Here is an 18,284-nt window from a genome sequence, read left to right as displayed (position 1 = left end):
GATCGCATGGTACGTTTGTACTATGAGATTCATTGCAGGCAAACTACACTCTGTTTTGGAACCTGCATTTGGGGTGTCATTAACTTTGTACTGACACCTGCAGCAGATCACAAGGATGCAATGTGGTAAGAAGCAGAGGAATGTAGCTTTCCCGCACCACATTCGAGTGTGAATGACCCTAAAACTTGGAAGCAGTCCTATGTAGCCCGGGATGGTGGAGCAGGAAACTCTTTTAAGGCCTGTTCACATAGGAACGCGGTACGGGAAACCCACTTTCCCTGAGTGTTTTCTACACTGGCTTTGCGATCTGCAGCAGGTGTCATTGCAAAGTTTAGGACATCCCAAATGCAGCTTGCAATTGCAGTGTGTTTGCCTGCACCAGATTGCATGGTATAGAAGTGAAGTACCATGCAATCCAGTTGCAGTGCATTTCTAAAAGTAGTGCATGAACTACTTTCGGCGTGGTGCGATTTCAGCCTATTTGAAATGAATGGGCTGAAATCGCACTGCACCCAGATCACATATTAATCTCACAGGAACGCATAGCACGTTCCTGTGTGATTCGTAGTGTGAATGGGACCTTAAGTTGTGAAAAATAAAAAAAGATCCCAGTGCAAAAAGAGCCTCTAATTGTAGCATAAAACAAACAAATTTGCACAAATAGAGAAGCGATCAGCCATTAACCAGTTCCTGCCTGGCCTATAGCAAATTGGCAGCCAGGCGGGCCTTTTGTCCCTCCGGGTGGGCATCATGTGACATCCTCCCTAACTTGCTGCACATGCACGCTCCTGGGGGCACGCAGCGCGGTGAATGGTGGTGAGCTGTGTTCCTCAGAGTGTCCAATCACAGCTGATCACATGTAAACAAATGACGGTTATCAGCATATCCTTTCCTCAGCGCTGTCACTAGGGTTGCCACCTCATCCCTTTAAACCCGAACACATATGAATTACACAGGTTCTGAGACTAATTTAGTGCAGATAAGGCACCAAGTGAGTTTAATTATCACCTTAATCAGCCACAGAACCTGTGTAATCAATATGTGTTCGGTTTTAAAGGGATGAGGTGGCAACTCTAGCTGTCACCGTGTGAGGAAAGGAAAGTTGATAATCAGGACATTGAACCAGATGGACACAGAGAAAATTATGGTTGCAGGGTCCCATTAGAAGGAGTCTAGAACTGCTGGTACTTGTAGTTATGCATTGGTAGCTTGCTGCTATCTGGACACTTGGATTGCTGGGACTTGTAGTTTTGTATTGGCTGTGTGCTCTCTGCGACTTTTAGTTCTAGCATAACTCCCAACTAGGGGTGCAACGGATCGTCATCAATCCGTGATCCGCTCCGCGGAGGTTGATCCGTACAGAACACCCGCGATCCGCGGAACGCTCTGTGACCTCGGCCATAGGAAAGGCCGCGGCTTTGGCCTAGCTCCGGAGTGGCGGCCATCTTGATACACCCGGCGGCCATTTAGCACGTGATCGCTCCGTCATGACTCCAGTTCCTCTCTCCCCTCTGTGTACTGATCTGTACAGTGGAGGGGAGAGATCGGATGGCAGCAGTGCCAATACTCTGCAATGCCCTGCCAATACTCTGCAATGCCCTGCCAATACTCTGCAATACCCTGCCAATACACTGCAATGCCCTGCCAATACTCTGCAATGCCCTGCCAATACTCTGCAATACCCTGCCAATACTCTGCAATGCCCTGCCAATACACTGCAATGCCCTGCCAATACTCTGCAATGCCCTGCCAATACTCTGCAATACCCTGCCAATACTCTGCAATGCCCTGCCAATACTCTGCAATGCCCTGCCAATACTCTGCAATACCCTGCCAATACTCTGCAATGCCCTGCCAATACTCTGCAATGCCCTGCCAATACTCTGCAATGCCCTGCCAATACTCTGCAATACCCTGCCAATACTCTGCAATGCCCTGCCAATACTCTGCAATGCCCTGCCAATACTCTGCAATGCCCTGCCAATACACTGCAATGCCCTGCCAATACACTGCAATGCCCTGCCAATACTCTGCAATACCCTGCTGCAATGCCCTGCCAATACTTTGCAATGCCCTGACAATACTCTGCAATGCCCTGACAATACTTTTCCATACCCTGACAATACTCTGCCATACCCTGCCAATACTCTGCCAATACTTTGCCAATATACCCAATACTCTGCCAATATACCCGCCAATACCCTGCCAATATACCCGCCAATACTCTGCCAATATACCCAATACCCTGCCAATATACCCGCCAATACCCTGCCAATATTCCCACCAATACCCTGCAATACTCTGCCAATAGGGAGATTGTGGATATTACAGTGGGGGAGATTGTTTTTTTGTTGATCCGAAAATGATCCGAACCGTGACTCCTGATCCGAGGAACGATCCGAGCCGTGAGTTTTTTGATCCGTTGCACCCATACTCCCAACTGTCCCTGATTTCGAGGGACTGTCCCTGATTTGGAGCAATGTCCCTCTGTCCCTCTTTCCCCCTCATTTGTCCCTCATTTTGGTCTGATCTATATAGATGTATATAAAATGCACTTTTTATCTTTCAAAAAGTGTTTCCCAGCGCTAAACCTTTCATCCAATTTCTAAATTGCTGCATTTGTACATTTTACAAGCCAATATAAAGGAATAGTAGTGTTAAAAAAAGCACTTGTGGATTTGATTAACTTTTTTTTTTTTTGGTCAATTCTCCTTTAAGGGGGTGTGGCAGGGGGCGTGCCCTATGCCTACACACGTTTGTTAATAGGTGTCCCTCATTCCCATCTCAAAATGTTGGGAGTTACTACTATCTGGACACTGTGAGGGGGGATTTACTAAAACTGGAGCCCTCAGAATGTGGTGCAGCTGTGCATGGTGGCCAATCAGCTTCTAACTTCAGCTTGTTCAATTATGCTTTGACAATAAAACCTGGAAGCTGATTGGTTTCTATGCAGAGGTGCATCAGAGTTTGTATGTTCCAGTTTTAGTAAATGTGATTGCTAAAACATGTAATTCTATATTGGCTGAGTGCTGCTATCTGGACACTAGGATTGCTGGGTCTTGTAGTCAAGTTGGCTGTGTGCTGCTAGATGGACACTGGGACTTGTACTGTAGTTTCATATTGACTGTGTGCTGCTATCTGTACACCAGGTCTTATAGTTCAGTGTTGGCTGTGTGCTGCTCTCTGGATACTAGGTCTGGCAGCTCTGAATTGTCTGTATTATTATTTCAGATACTTGTATAGCGCTGTCAATTTACGCAGCGCTTTACATATACATTGTACATTCACATCAGTCCCTGTACTCAAGGAGCTTACAATCTAAGGTCCCTAACTCACATTCATACATACTAGGGACAATTTAGACAGGATCCAATTAACCTACCAGCATGTCTTTAGAGTGTGGGAGGAAAACGTAGACTTGTGCACAACGGAAACTTTTGTTTATTTTTGGTTCGTTGTCATTCGTAAAATACATAATTTCGTTCTGTTATATTCATTATGTTACGTTAATTCGTTTTCGGATAATTCGTTGTTATTCGTAGAGTGTCGATATTCATTATTCTGAACCTCGAATCATGTCGAATTCATTCGTTATATCCGTTATCATTTCTTTCATATTAGTTGAAATCCAATATTTATGTATGTATATTGATTCGTGATAATGATTCGTAGTTTGGAAAGTCGTTTGTTTATTGAATCTATTAACACACACAATGACAATATCTCTTCTCCTCTGCTCAAATATAATACAGCACTTTCTCACTCAGTTCTCAGGAATGCACTTTGCCAGTAATCCAACCTCCAGCACAAAATGAATCAGCTGATTGGACTGTAATGCCGCGTACACACGGTCGGACTTTTCGTCTACAAAAGTCCAACGGACGCTGACGGACTAAAGCTGGCTGGTAATCCGATCGTGTGTGGGCTTCTCCGGACTTTCAACTGACTTTTTCAGCCTCAAATCCGACGGACTTTAGATTTGAAACATGCTTCAAATCTTTCCGACGGACTCGAGTCCGGTTGAAAAATCCGCTCGTCTGTATGCTAGTCTGACGGACAAAAACCCACGCTAGGGCAGCTATTGGCTACTGGCTATCAACTTCCTTATTTTAGTCCGGTGTACGTCATCACGTAAGAATTTGACGGACTTTTGTGTGATCGTGTGTAGGCAAGTCTGTTCGTTAGAAAGTCCGCCGCAAGTCCGCCGCAAGTCCGTCGAAAGTCTGTCGGACAGGCTGTCGGACTTTTGTAGCTGAAAAGTCCGACCGTGTGTACGCGGCATTAGATTTACTTTGAGTTGACCTTTTGTTTCATTAGATCTTTAATGAATTAACGAATCGTGTCAAATTCATTCGTTATATTCCCTATAATTTATTTCGTATTAGTTGAAATTCGTTATTTTTTTTTATTCGGACAATCGGATGCATCCGAATGATGCAAAATTCGGCCGAATGGACTGAGACTTGTAGTTCTGACATGGCTGTGTGCTGGACACTAGGATTGCTGGAACTTATAGTTACATATTGACTGTGTGCGGCTATCTGTACACTGGACCTTATAGTTTTATATTGGCTGTGTGCTGCTATCTAGACACTGGGACCTGTACTTCCATATCTCCTCTGTGTGGCTCTCTGGACACTGGGACTGTTGGGACTTGTAGTTCCATGTTAGCTGTGTGCTGCTAATAGGCCACTCTCTGGATACTGGGTCCGGTAGCTCTGCATGCTGCTATCTGGACACTGGGACTGCTGGTACTTGTAGTTCCGTATTAGCTGTGTTCGTCTATCTGGACACTGGGACCTGTAGTTCCATATCTACTCTGTGTGGCTCTCTGTACACTGGAACTGTTGGGACTTGTAGTTCCATGTGAGCTCTGTGCTGCTAATAGGACACTGTGGACTCTTAGTTCTACATTGGCTGTGTGCTGCTCTCTGGATACTGGGTCTGGTAGCTCTGCATTACCTGTGTGCTGCTATCTGGACACTGGGACTGCTAGGACTTATAGTTCCATATTGGCTGAATGCTGCTGTCTGGGCACCAGAACCTATAGGTCCACATGGGCCCTGTTCTGCTCCCTGGACACTGGGACTATTTAGACCGGTAGTTCTATATTGGCTCCTTGCTGCTCTCTGGACACTATGACTGCTGGGATTTGTAGTTCCATGTTGGCTGTGTGCTGCTAATTGGACACTGGGACTTGTAGTTCCATATTGGTTGTGTGCTGCTATACTGGGACTGCACTATATTGGCTGTGTGCTGCTATCTGGACCCAAACACTGCAGGATCTTGAAGCCCCCCACGTTTGGTCCTGTGCCTCGGTCTTTTCTCTGCACTCTTAGTTCATGTTTAGGCTCCATGCACACTGGACATTAAAATAATTTTATAAAAACGCCTGCAGCTTTACAGCAAGCCTTTCAACATTTTTTTTTAACGTTTTTGTAATCACGTTTATTAGTGTTTTTCCGTGTTATTGTTTGTTTTTTTTTTTTTTTTTTTGTTTTTTTTTTTTTCAATGGATCAAAAATTATACACGCTGGTGAGCCACGTTTTTGAGCGTTTATCGATATTTATGAGCATTTGCCATTTTTTGTGGTCAGAAAAACGACTCCTGAATGCGATTTTATGGCGTTCAGAAAACAGCCCATAAACTCCACTGCTGATAAACATCCAAAAACGTCCATGTGTGCACGGACACACAGGATAACATAGAGGGGAGTTTATGGGCTGTTAAAAAAAAAAAAAAAACAAAAAAAAAATCCTAAACTCCCCAAAACGGCCGTTTATGAGCTTCAGTGTGCATGGAGCCTTAATCCACTGAAAATCTTGCAGGGCTTCGCTCTGATTGGTCGCCTCGCTCCACATTCTACAATGTTTCCTCTTTGTATCATTTGTACCATAACACAATTAAGTGCTTTTTTTATTTATTTTTTATTTGTACTAACATCCAAATTTTCAGGACAAGCTTTTGTCACGTCCTCCCTTCTTAAGATCCATGTATCCTCTGTATGAGGTCTATAGACAAAGCCCGCGTTCTCAAATGTCAGAGGAGTGGGGGGGGGGGAGGAAGAAGTCACAAACTCTATAAACTTCCTACATGGGCGGAGCCTTCAAATTGAAACTTGGACAAGTGTGACAGAAAGGCGAGGAATTGGAAGCAGCGATCCTGGGAAGGTAATACACGCAGAAATGACATCTTTATTAACCGATATTGTCTGACGATCGAATATCTGGAGCCTATCATTAACCCTTCCTGTGCTGTGCCTGATGCTGGTGCTTCTCCCAGGACACGCACTAACTGCCCCGTCTTGGGTGTTGTGGATCTGTCCTGGGGGCGGCGGTCGCCTGGGGGGGTTCGCCAGGTCGGTTCGCCCGGTCAGCTTATAACTGATGAGTGCCTTTAATATACAATTTCTAATAATCAGCAAAGGAAGGTTGATTCCCCCCCCCCCCCCCCCATTGTGGGAATACTAGTCCTCCTGGCTCTCATGCTGATCCGTGGGCTTCAGTACTGAATCATTGCACAAAGTAGGAGCTCAGACCATAGGCTGGTCATACACTGTAAGATTTCTCTCGATTTTCCCCCATCCACACTAAATAGCGTGGATGATTGGATCTCTCCTGCAGGCTATTTGATTAGATGCAATTTTCCCACCCAATGTGATTTTTCAGATTGAGCTCCCGTTTAAATTGACTGCGGCTTTGAAATTGTGTGACTTCATCTGAAATGAAAACATGTCAGTGCGAGTTTGAGTGTGACTTGTAAGACATCTGTGCAGCTTCATGCACAGATGTTTATACAAGTCGCACCAAAAATGGCCAAAAGTAGTGCAGGAACTACTTTTTTCAAATCGGTGCGGCGCCGCAAAGTTGATGTTGCACCGATTTGAACCCGGCCATTGCCGGCAATAGGCTGCGACTTGTCATGCGATTTGTGAACGGGGGCTAAAGATTTTTTTATTATTATTATTATTAATAATATTATTCAGGATTTATATAGTGCCAACAGTTTACAACATGAGGGATATCAGGGAGGGTGCTGACTTACTCAAATTTGAAAATTAGTTTTGTTTCCTGCTACGGTGACAACTGTAACATTTTGGATTCCTCCTCCCTTATTTTGTCTCAGTGACAATGGTCACTGACTCACCGGGATGAATAGAGAGCGAAAATGACCCCAATGGGGAGACTGTGCTGGATAGGACTTGCTGTGGAACTACAGAACCCAGCCAGCCAAGCCCTGTAGCTACTATGTGTATATCACGACCTTCTGAATCAGCAGTCACTTTGCCGCCTTTTTCTGTCCTTTTCTTTCTCAGAAAATGAAAGTGAAAATTAAAATTATGTGAAAGAATTTTTATAATGGGAGAGATCTTAAATGGCTGCAACATAACACATTCTGCATGAGTCGCCCTGCCCCACCCCCATTACTGATTAGCAATTAAATTATCAATTAATGTTAAACCAATCACTAAAATCGCATACGTTTTAACATGTTAATGTCCTTTTCAAATATTTTACATTTGCGGCTTTTGTGCTCCATTCACATCTCACGAATTGGGATCGCGGGCAGAATCGTTGCGATTATCCTCTAATGGCACCCCAAACGCAATGCGATTCTGTCACATGGCAAACTGCACCTTCACAAATCGCATGAAGCGTGTTGCCGCAATTCTGCCCATGATCCTAAATCGTGTGGTAATTGCAGCACAATGCCATAGCTCCCAACTGTCCCTGATTTGGAGCAATGTCCCTCTGTCCCTCTTTCCTCCTCAGTTGTCCCTCATTTTGGTCTGATCTATATAGTTTATATATAAAATTCACTTTTTATCTTTCAAAAATTGTTTCCAAATGCTAAACCTTTCATCCAATTTCTAAATTGAGTCATCTGTAAATTCCAAAAGACAGTATAAAGGAATAGTAGTGGTAAAAAAAAAGTATTTTTGGGTTTAACCATTCTTCTTCTCCTTTTTCCCATTTCCGTCTTTCAGGACAGCACCATAGAGAGACCTTGGCTCCTCCCCTTCTGAGGAAACACCGCCTTCAACTTAAAGCTTTAAACCTCACCGCTCTCCCCCGGCCCCTCAGTTCTGGTGTTTCCTCCGGTGGGGAGACATCGCAAGGAACCAGGGCCGCACAGCTAGGGAGGCTGAGGCTAACTGCAGGCTGACCAAAGGGGGCGCTCTCTCTCTGGCTCTCTCCTGCTCATTTTTTCTAAGAAAGCTGCAGTCTAAGGGGCTAGGGTGGCTGAGTACCTTTTAGAAGACTGCACATCACGCTCCCCCAGCTTCTCTTAGTGAAGTTGTAAGCTGGGGGGGGTCCGTTTTCTTTCTTGCCTAGCAGTGGCATAGGCGGAGGCACAGAAGACCGCCCTGCACTTGCAGCCAGCGTGGGAGCTCTGAGCGCTGGGTCGGAGGACGGGTGACGTCATTTCCGGCGGAGGTCGGTGTTTCCGTCTGACCCGTGACTTCCGGTTCCGGTCGCGGTGTTGAAAACGGACCGCGCGTTCGGCTGGTGCTGCCTCTGACCTGCTGTGGGGACAGCACACAGGGGCTTGGATCACCACTGCACTCTAAGGAGATGTCGGAAGCAGAGGCTTCAAGAACCGCTCCAGGAGAATCCTGCACCAGCCACTCTAAGGTAAGAGGAACCCTGGGGTGGTGTTCCCTTACCGCTTCCTGTAAAGCTCCACAGGTGTAGAACTCCCCCTGGTGGTGAAGGGGGGGAAAGGGTTGTGACTGGGTCCCTGGTGATGGTTGGTCCCGGGAAGTGCACCCCTGGTGGCCCTCCGTGGTAGTGCTGGTGAAAGTTTGCTGATTGCTCCCTACTTTTAACTTGTTTTCCAGGGCAAAGCTACAGAGAAAAGCAAGTCGCCCCACAGTGCCAAGAAGAAATGCCCCTCATGTAAAATCACAATGGGGGAATCTTGGTCTAAACCCCTCTGCAGGGATTGTATAGAGGGGCTAGTAAGGGAGCAATCTGGAGAACAGTCTTCAGATTTAGCAGCATCCGTGAAAGAACTTTCCAATACGGTGCAGACTTTTAAAACATTTTTTGCCAGTCTTCAGTTGCCACAGCCGCAGGTTGTTTCTCCACCAGCACAGCAGAGTGTTCCTCAATCCTTAATGGATGCTCCCTCGGGAAGTGGAGAGAATCCAGGAGGTGCCAGATTCGAGGTTGAGGAAGAGCCTGATAGCGGGTCCTCAGATCCCCAGGGGGAATCAGAGGGAGAGGAGGTGGAAGGGGAATCCACAAGATCCTCTCGCTACAAGCTTTCCCTGGAGGAGGTGGAGGAGCTCCTAGGAGCCATTCATACCACCCTAGGAATCCAGGAGGAAAGGAAAAAACTTTCACTCCATGACCAGATGTACAAGGGACTAGGGGAACATAAAAGGAAGGTGTTCCCGGTCCATGAGGTCTTAGTCGACGCCATCAAAAAGGAGTGGCAAGACCCCGAAAGGAAGCCTTTCCTTTCAAAGGCACTTAAGCGTAGGTTCCCCTTTGCAGAAGAGGAGGCGCTGGTATGGAACAAATCGCCTAAGCTAGACGCAGCCTTTTCGCAGGTCTCCAGACACACTGACTTGGCCTTTGAGGACATGGGGGCACTCCCAGATCCCATGGATAAAAGGATAGATTCCCTCCTGAAAAAATCCTGGGACTCTTCCATAGGGAACCTCAAACCTGCCATGGCGTCCACGGTGGTGGCACGAAACATGGAGTATTGGCTTACGCAAATTAAGGCGCATATAGAGGCGGGTACGCCTAAGGAAACAATCCTTTCGTCTTTTCCCATGCTCCTTAAAGGAATAGCTTACCTGGCAGATGCGTCAGCTGAATCGGTGCGTATGTCTGCAAGATCAGCCGCATTGTCCAATTCGGCAAGAAGAGCCCTATGGCTTAAAACATGGCAGGGAGATACCGCATCCAAGGTTAAACTCTGCGGCATTCCTCTCACGGGGGACTTGCTTTTCGGGCCAGGTCTGGAAGCTGTATTGGATAGAACGGCTGACAGAAAAAAGGCATTTCCTTTTAAAAGAAAACCGGCAGAGACTAAAAGAAAGTCTCGGCCGTGGAAGAAGTTGGACCCCCCAAAATCTGATCAACAGAAAAAGGGGTGGGGACAAAAAGGGAAGGGGCGTGGGGGGGCTATTTTTCGCCCTCCTGAACAGCCCAAAAAGACAAAGTGACAGAATAACGGTGGGAGGAAGACTGGGGGCCTTCCTTCCACAGTGGGAGATGATCACCTCCAACAATTTTATTTTGGAAGTCATAAGAAGAGGGTACAGGTTGGAGTTTGCAGAACCTCCACCATGCAGACTCCTCGTAACCACGCTTCCGAAATGTGCAGAGAGGTCAGCGGCTCTCCTTTCCTCCCTCCAGGAGTTGGAGGAACAGGAGGTGGTAGTTCGAGTGCCAGAAGGAGAGACGGGCAGAGGCTTTTACTCCCACATTTTTGTGGTGCGCAAACCCTCGGGGAAGTTCAGGCTCATCCTGAACCTGAAGCCTCTGAACGTCTCTCTCACCTACAGGAGGTTCCGAATGGACTCAATCTATTCGGTAAAGACACTTCTTCCTCCAAACTGCTTTATGGCATCGATAGACTTGAGGGATGCCTACCTGCACATTCCCATTGCAGATCAGTGTCAAAGGTTCCTCAGGCTGGCAATAAATACCAGAGAAGGGACCTTTCACTGGCAGTTCAGGGCCCTTCCCTTCGGGCTATCCTCTTCCCCCCGCATCTTCACCAAAGTCATGGTAGAAGTCTTGGCTTTCCTACGGATCAGGGGCATTTCAGTGATCGCTTATTTAGACGATCTACTACTTTTTGCCCCTTCCGCGGAACAACTGTCGCAGGACCTGCAGTTGACAAGGAACATCTTAGAGGGTCTAGGTTGGCTCTTAAATCTGGAGAAGTCCAATCTGACTCCTTCGCAAAAGGTAATCTTTTTAGGTTACCTGTTGGACTCAACAAAACAAAAGGTCTTCCTGCCTATGGAGAAAATCCAGAAGGTAGACAGGGCAATGTTGTTACTCCAGGGCAGCCAACAAATATCAGTAAGAAAGGCTATGTCAGCCTTGGGGTTACTGACGGCAGCACTTCCAGCAGTCCAGTGGGCAGGATTACACTTTCGCCCCTTGCAACTATTTATCCTGAGCATTTGGGACCACAGTCAGGAATCTTTGGATTCCCTGATAACTGTACCGGACCAGGTCAAGAGATCCCTATGGTGGTGGCGGAAAGAAGCCAATCTCTCTCAGGGTCTGGAATGGGTTCTGCCGGTGTCCAGATGCGTCACGACCGATGCGAGTGGCATGGGTTGGGGGGCGCATATGGAGGACCGGGTGGCTCAGGGAGGCTGGCGGAAGGAGGATGCAGGAAGATCCTCCAACTGGAGGGAGCTGAAGGCAGTAGCCTTGGCACTCAAAACCTTTCAAAAGGAACTTCAGGGACAGCATGTGAGAGTCCGGTCGGACAACTCCTCAGCTGTAGCCTACATAAACAGGCAGGGGGGTACCAGGAGCAGACCTCTGTGGACCCTGGTAGAAAGCATTCTCAGATGGGCCGAATTAAACGTCCTATCCCTCTCGGCAGTGCATCTGAAGGGAGATCAAAATCTGGTGGCGGATTACCTCAGCAGGAAACGGCTGAGGGAAGGCGACTGGGTTCTGAATCAGGGGGTTTTCGAAGCAATATCCCAGAAATGGGGAAGGCCATGCATAGACCTCTTTGCCTCGAGAGAAAACAGGAAGGTGCATCTCTTCTTCTCCCTAAACAGGTGGGATGGAGCTCTAGGGATAGACGCACTGGCTCAGAGTTGGGCTTTCGACAGGTGTTATGCCTTCCCCCCACCTGTACTAATCCCAGCCGTCCTAAGAAAATTCCAACTGGAAAACACAACTCTCATTCTTATTGCGCCACATTGGCCCAGGAGGCCTTGGTTCTCCATCCTGAGAAGTCTGGCAGCGGAACCCCCCTGGCTTTTGCCAGTTCAGGAGAATCTCCTTTCCCAGGGGCCAATCTGTTGTCCCCAGGTGGGGAGATGGAGCCTCGCGGCTTGGCTACTGAGGAAGAACTGTTGAAGAACAGAGGTTTCTCAGATAGCTTGGTAAAGACCCTCCTTAACTGCAGGAAAAAAGAAACCCAGGTCATCTACCAAAAAACGTGGAGGCGTTTTAATAGCTGGTGTACAGAAACTTCTTTTGATATTCACAGCTCTATAGCGGTCTTAGAGTTCCTGCAGGCAGGGGCGGACAAGGGGTTAGCCCTTGGCACCCTGAAAGGACAGGTTTCTGCTTTGAGTGTGTTTCTGGAGAAACAACTAGCCTCCGATCCTTGGGTCATTAGATTTTTTAAAGCATTGAGTAGGCAGAGACCTCTGAAGGTCCCCCCCTTCCCAATGTGGGATCTTTCCTTGGTCCTACAAGCACTTACAGGGGAACCCTTTGAGCCATTGGAGACGTGTACACTAAAATGGATTAGCCTCAAAACGGTGTTTTTGGTGGCAATCACTACGGCAAGAAGAGTAAGTGAACTCGAGGCCCTCTCCATTAGGGCCCCCTTTTTTCAGGTATTCCCGGACAGGGTAATTTTTAAGGCCGATCCGGCCTTCTTACCGAAAGTAGCCTCGGTTTTTCATAGAGGCCAGGAAATTGTTTTGCCCACCTTTTGTTTGAATCCTGTGAGGGAACAGGAACATAGGTTTCATAAACTAGATGTAAGAAGGTGTGTCCTGCAATACTTGGAGGATACAAAACCATTTAGAAAATCTGATTCCTTTTTTGTGTTATTTTCAGGAACCAGGAAGGGAGGCAAAGCCTCGAGGCGCACTTTAGCTAGGTGGCTAAGGTTAGCTATCAGTCAGGCTTATATAATTAGCGGGTTGGAAGCCCCTAAGGGTATCAGAGCACACTCCACAAGGGCAGTGGCGACCTCTCAGGCCGAGTGGGCTGGTGCGTCTCCGGAGCAGATCTGTAGAGCGGCAACGTGGTCTAGATTCGACACGTTCGTGAAACACTACAGATTGGACCTTCTGTCAGCAAAAGACCAGGCTTTTGGGCGTAAGGTTCTGCAGGCAGTAGTCCCACCCTAAGGTAAGGTGCTCGCTCATCCTCTCTATGGTGCTGTCCTGAAAGACGGAAATGGGAAAATCGGAGTTACTTACCGGTAACGTCCTTTTCCAGGAGTCTTTCAGGACAGCACAGTTACCCACCCTACTGTAGGGATATTCGTGAAGGAGTTCATCGCAGAAGAACGTTAGGTAAGATCAAAGTTATTATGACGTGTTCTTGTGTCTCCCCAGCTAACCGGAGGTCCTCTTGAAGAACTGAGGGGCCGGGGGAGAGCGGTGAGGTTTAAAGCTTTAAGTTGAAGGCGGTGTTTCCTCAGAAGGGGAGGAGCCAAGGTCTCTCTATGGTGCTGTCCTGAAAGACTCCTGGAAAAGGACGTTACCGGTAAGTAACTCCGATTTTTTTTTTTTTTTGTACAATTCTCCTTTAAGGAGGTGTGTCCTATGCCTGCATACATTTGCTAATAGGTGTCCCTCATTCCCATCTCAAAAAGTTGGGAGGTATGCATTGCCCTGCACTCTTTGGGTGCCATCCTTCAATGGCACCCCAAATGCGTCGCGATTCTGCCGTGATTATGACAAAACCGCACCTTTGCAAATCGCATGAAACTTGTCACCCAAAAAGGAGCAGGAGCTTCTTTTCGGACAACAATCGTGCACAGGGCAGCTCATTCAAGTGAATAGACTGCCCTATGAGACACGCAGGCTAGGTTTACACCTGTGCGTTTTGCAGTGTGTTTTCAGTTTTTCAGAAACACACTGCAGTCCATTTAACATGGTTTCCTATAGGTCACGTTTACATTTGTGCATTTTCAACTGCAAAGAAAAAAAAAATTTTTCATAGTCTGATGGGCGCTGATGAGGCTTCGCTGATGAGGCTGCGCTGATGGGCGCTGATGAGGCTGCGCTGATGGACGCTGATGAGGCTGCGCTGATGGGGCTTCACTGATGGGCGCTGATGGGGCTTCGCTGATGGGCGCTGATGAGGCTTCGCTGATGGGTGCTGATGAGGCTTCGCTGATGGGTGCTGATGAGGCTTCGCTGATGAGGCTGCACTGATGGGCGCTGATGAGGCTGCGCTGATGAGGCTTCGCTGATGGGCGCTGATGAGGCTTCGCTGATGGGCGCTGATGAGGCTTCGCTGATGGGCGCTGATGAGGCTGCGCTGATGGGCGCTGATGAGGCGGCGCTGATGGGCGCTGATGAGGCTGCGCTGATGGGCGCTGATGAGGCTTCGCTGATGAGGCTTCGCTGATGAGGTGGCGCTGATGAGGCTGCGCTGATGAGGCTTCGCTGATGGGCGCTGATGGGGCTTCGCTGATGGGCGCTGATGGGGCTTCGCTGATGGGCGCTGATGAGGCTTCGCTGATGGGCGCTGATGAGGCTTCGCTGATGAGGCTGCACTGATGGGCGCTGATGAGGCTGCACTGATGGGCGCTGATGAGGCTTCGCTGATGGGCGCTGATGAGGCTTCGCTGATGGGCGCTGATGAGGCTTCGCTGAAGGGCGCTGATGAGGCTTCAGTGATGGGTATGATTGGACACGGCTGATCACATGGTAAAGGGATGCTGTGATTGGCCCTTTATCCTGATCTGTGATCAGCTCTGTCCTAAGGAACTAGCGATTTACAGAGCGTGCCGCAGCGGGCGGGATCACGGGAGGACGTCACATGACACCCTCTCAGGACTTGCCAGCCGCGCTGTAGCCGTCTACAGAAGAGTATCTGCAAGATACTCGCCTCCACCTTCCAGCCATCTAGCACTTACATCCTCTTCTCCCCTGGCTGCGTCCTGGTGCTGGGTTTTCGGCCTCTTGATTGGCCAGTGTAGAATGACGTGATCTCGCACATGTGCACGGGAGTCAAGCTGGTCATAGTTGGACTGAAATGTGACTGGTTCATCAGGGACTGGCTGAGTTTCGATCCATGTATGGTCTCTGCGGCTGAACAGAATTCGCTCTACTGATCGACTTCTGTTCAACCGCCCTGTTGGAAAAAAGCCACAAGGTCAGCACTGCCGGCTATAGACTGCAATTCTGATCAATGCATTCTGATGGCGGGGAAAGTTTACCCCACTGTCAGAATACAATGACAGCAGGAGGACTCCTCCACTCACATTGAATGTGTGGATGGGGGAATCTGGTCAGCTTTTTAATTTCAACCCGCTGGTTGAATGAAAAAAACGGACTCGTCTATGGCCAGCCTCGGTCATTCTAATACAGCCGCAATGTGCTGGGAATGCAGGCTGAGCTGCGCATGTGTACGTTCAATAAAAGATTGTGAGCTGACAGGTGTGTGTGTGTGTGTGTGTGTGTGTGTTATTACAAAAGGGACATACCATGTCTGTTCTGCAATAAAGAGCTGCCTGTTCGTAATTTCATTTTGTTAGGTTTAGATCCTCTTTGAAGCGGAACTTTACCTATAACAACTTGATAAATAATGTTCTTTAGCAATGAAGGAACATGCATTCTACATTTAATAATTATGCGACCAAAATGAGTGTGTGCTGTAAATTGCCTCCAGCATTGCTCCTGTTTTCTCTTGCTGGAGGCCACCATTTTGCTGAATTCCAGAGCCCCTGAACAGCAGTAAATCATAAAGCGGAACTAAAACCATTGATTTAACAATTTCAAAATACAGTTACATTCCTGAAATGCCCGGATTGCTAACTGTCACATTTGCTTGTGTTCTCAACCAAACTGTCAAACCATCAAATGGCTGATGTCCTAACTGACCACATGTGCAGCACCATGGCAGTTGCAGATCAAACAGAAGCAGCTTCCTTGGCTGGATAGGAGGGTTTAATTCCACTTCAAGGCTGTCAGCAGATCGGCCTCTACAAACTTGGCAGTGCCTAAAAATGGAGAGCAACTGAGCATGTGCAGAGCAGGGGGGAGACAGTGTATTACTGGATTTTATACATTATAGACACTTAGGCCCCTTTTACATGAGGCGGACCCCGTTTCTACAGAGCCCGCCTCGGTCCGCCGGCTCAGCGGGAGATCTGTCCGTTGATCTCCGCTGAGCCGGCGGATGACAGGTCCCTCTCTGCTCACTGAGCGGGGAGGGGCTTGTCAGGCGCCGCTGCCGCCTATGGAGGGATCGGATGAAAACGGACAGCATGCCCGTTTTCATCAGATCTCACCCGATCCGATACGCCAGCGACGGACCTGGACGTAGGGCCATCCGTCTGCTTTTAGTGGATCGGACGGGGCCGGATGTCAGCGGACGTGTCTCCGCTGACATCCGAAGCTTCATAGACTAACATGGAGCGCCTGTTCAGATCCGCCGTCAAAACTGACAGGCGGACCTGAACGGTCCGATCGTGTGAAAGGGGCCTAAGTATTAATGTTTTACATAGCTATACCTGCAGAAGGGGTCAGCCTAAAGTCCTCTAGCAGGACTTGATTTTCTGACGAAAGTTTCACTTTAAGCCTTGGTTTACATTATGAATCGCACAGGAACCGCACCACATTCCTTTGCAATTCACATGTGAATCAATGCAGTGCAATTTGAGCCCACTCATTTTGAATGGCTCAAATCGCACCACACCAAAGTCATGCATGCAGCAATTTTGGGAACTCACTGCAGCCAGATGGCATGGTCATTTTGTACCTAGCGATCTGGTGCAGGAAAATGCGCTGCGTTTGGGGTGTCCTTATGATTGCACTGACACCACTGCAGATCGCAAGAGCAGTGCAGTTTGAATGTGGTGCAGAAAAACGTGCGGACTTTCTACACTGCATTCTAGTGTGGACAAAGGCTTATTGATGCATGACAACCCTTGTGTGCAGTGCGAATGAGCCCTGGTGTATACATGTATATGTGTCATACAGATCAGATACAATGGACAGAAGTTTTTATTACACATCGCTACATCCAGATGATACAAACATTTGAAGCTTTGTTTACAAACAAAGAACTATTTTGCCAGATAAGAAATATAGGCATAACAAACTAAAGCAAACAAGTCCTTGAGGCTCCGTTCACATCTTGGCGTTCTGAATCGCAGCAGTTCCAAATAGCGTTCCCTGTCACTTCCAATGGCACCCCAATCTCAGCACGATTTTGCCACAATACGTCGGGTGACAATCGCAGTAAAATCATGCAAACAATCCTGAGACGCCTGTCACCCAAAAGAAGGACAAGTACCCACGATTCTGTTTGTGCGATTTTACCGCGATTGTTGACCGACGAATCGCCGTGATCGGGGTGCCATTGGAAGTGACGGGGATCGCACAGGCGTCCCACGATCTGCCGCTATTTGGAATCGCAGGCGTAATTGCAGCGATTTCAGAACGCCAAGATGTGTACAGGGTTAGCCTAGGGTCACATTTATGCAGGTGTGGGAATGTGTGTAAATTACAAGCGTTCCCTCCCTGCCAGTAAAAAAATGCACTGCTGTTCGGTGACTAAATCGCCTGACAAGTCGCCCCGGTGTGAACCGGGCCTTATGATCGAATTTTGAATGATAAATTGCTCAATGGACATAAGTGAATCAGCTTCTCATTTGTTGCATCTGGGTCACGTATGTGCAGTACCAACAGTTCAATTTTTAACGGGTGAGAAACACATTAACCTACATAGTTACTAAGGTTGAATAAAGACACCAGTCCATCCAGTTCAACCTGAGTGAGTGTGGGTACGTGTCTACATCTATCCCTATAAATCTCATTAAGATGCTTCTCTATTCTATATTATTTTATTTACGGTACCCATATAGCGCTGTCAATGTACGCAGCGCTCCACACATACATCGCATACTCACATCGGTCTCTACCCTCAAGGTGCCCACAATCCAAGGTTGTTGCAAGTGAGTTGGTCTGCACAGTCGAGGAAGGGAGGGCTTCCCACTGCATCACTTTGGAAACAGCGTTGCTTGCACCATTGAGCAGATGCATTTGGTTATTTTATGAATTCCAATGAAATGTTGTTGGAAGCCCGGTCTGGCGCTACCACTAGGCAAACTAGGCAGTTGCCTAAGGTGCACTGCTGCCTAAAGCGCAACCACGGCATGTCCTAACAAGACAGCGGCATGTACAGAAACTGATCTCCTGCAGCTGCTGAAGACCGGCTTCCCCTCCCGCAGGCATTCAGCGGCTGCAGGAGGGAAATGGAGAGGAACTGTTTTCTCCATATGTCACCCCAACTATCCAGTTCCTGCTGCCCCACCGTTTCTTCTCTCCTGGGTCCACTTTGATCTCTCCTGGCCCCCCGCCCAG

At 47.9% G+C, this 18,284-nt stretch overlaps 1 protein-coding gene across 1 annotated transcript in view; it reads left to right on the top strand.

The window, feature by feature from the left end:
• Positions 1-6,068: 6,068 nt before the first annotated feature.
• LOC141105767 (caspase-7-like) overlaps positions 6,069-18,284 on the top strand; it is a 97,215-nt gene continuing 84,999 nt past the window's right edge. The window contains exon 1 of the mRNA XM_073595867.1: positions 6,069-6,171. The gene's annotated coding sequence lies outside the window, so the exon portion shown is untranslated. The remainder of the gene's footprint in view (positions 6,172-18,284) is intronic.

This window comes from Aquarana catesbeiana, linkage group LG08, assembly GCF_042186555.1.
Source record: "Aquarana catesbeiana isolate 2022-GZ linkage group LG08, ASM4218655v1, whole genome shotgun sequence".
Taxonomy (NCBI): domain Eukaryota; kingdom Metazoa; phylum Chordata; class Amphibia; order Anura; family Ranidae; genus Aquarana; species Aquarana catesbeiana.
Note: the sequence above shows the minus strand (reverse complement) of the source record. Positions and strands in the feature narration are given on the sequence as shown.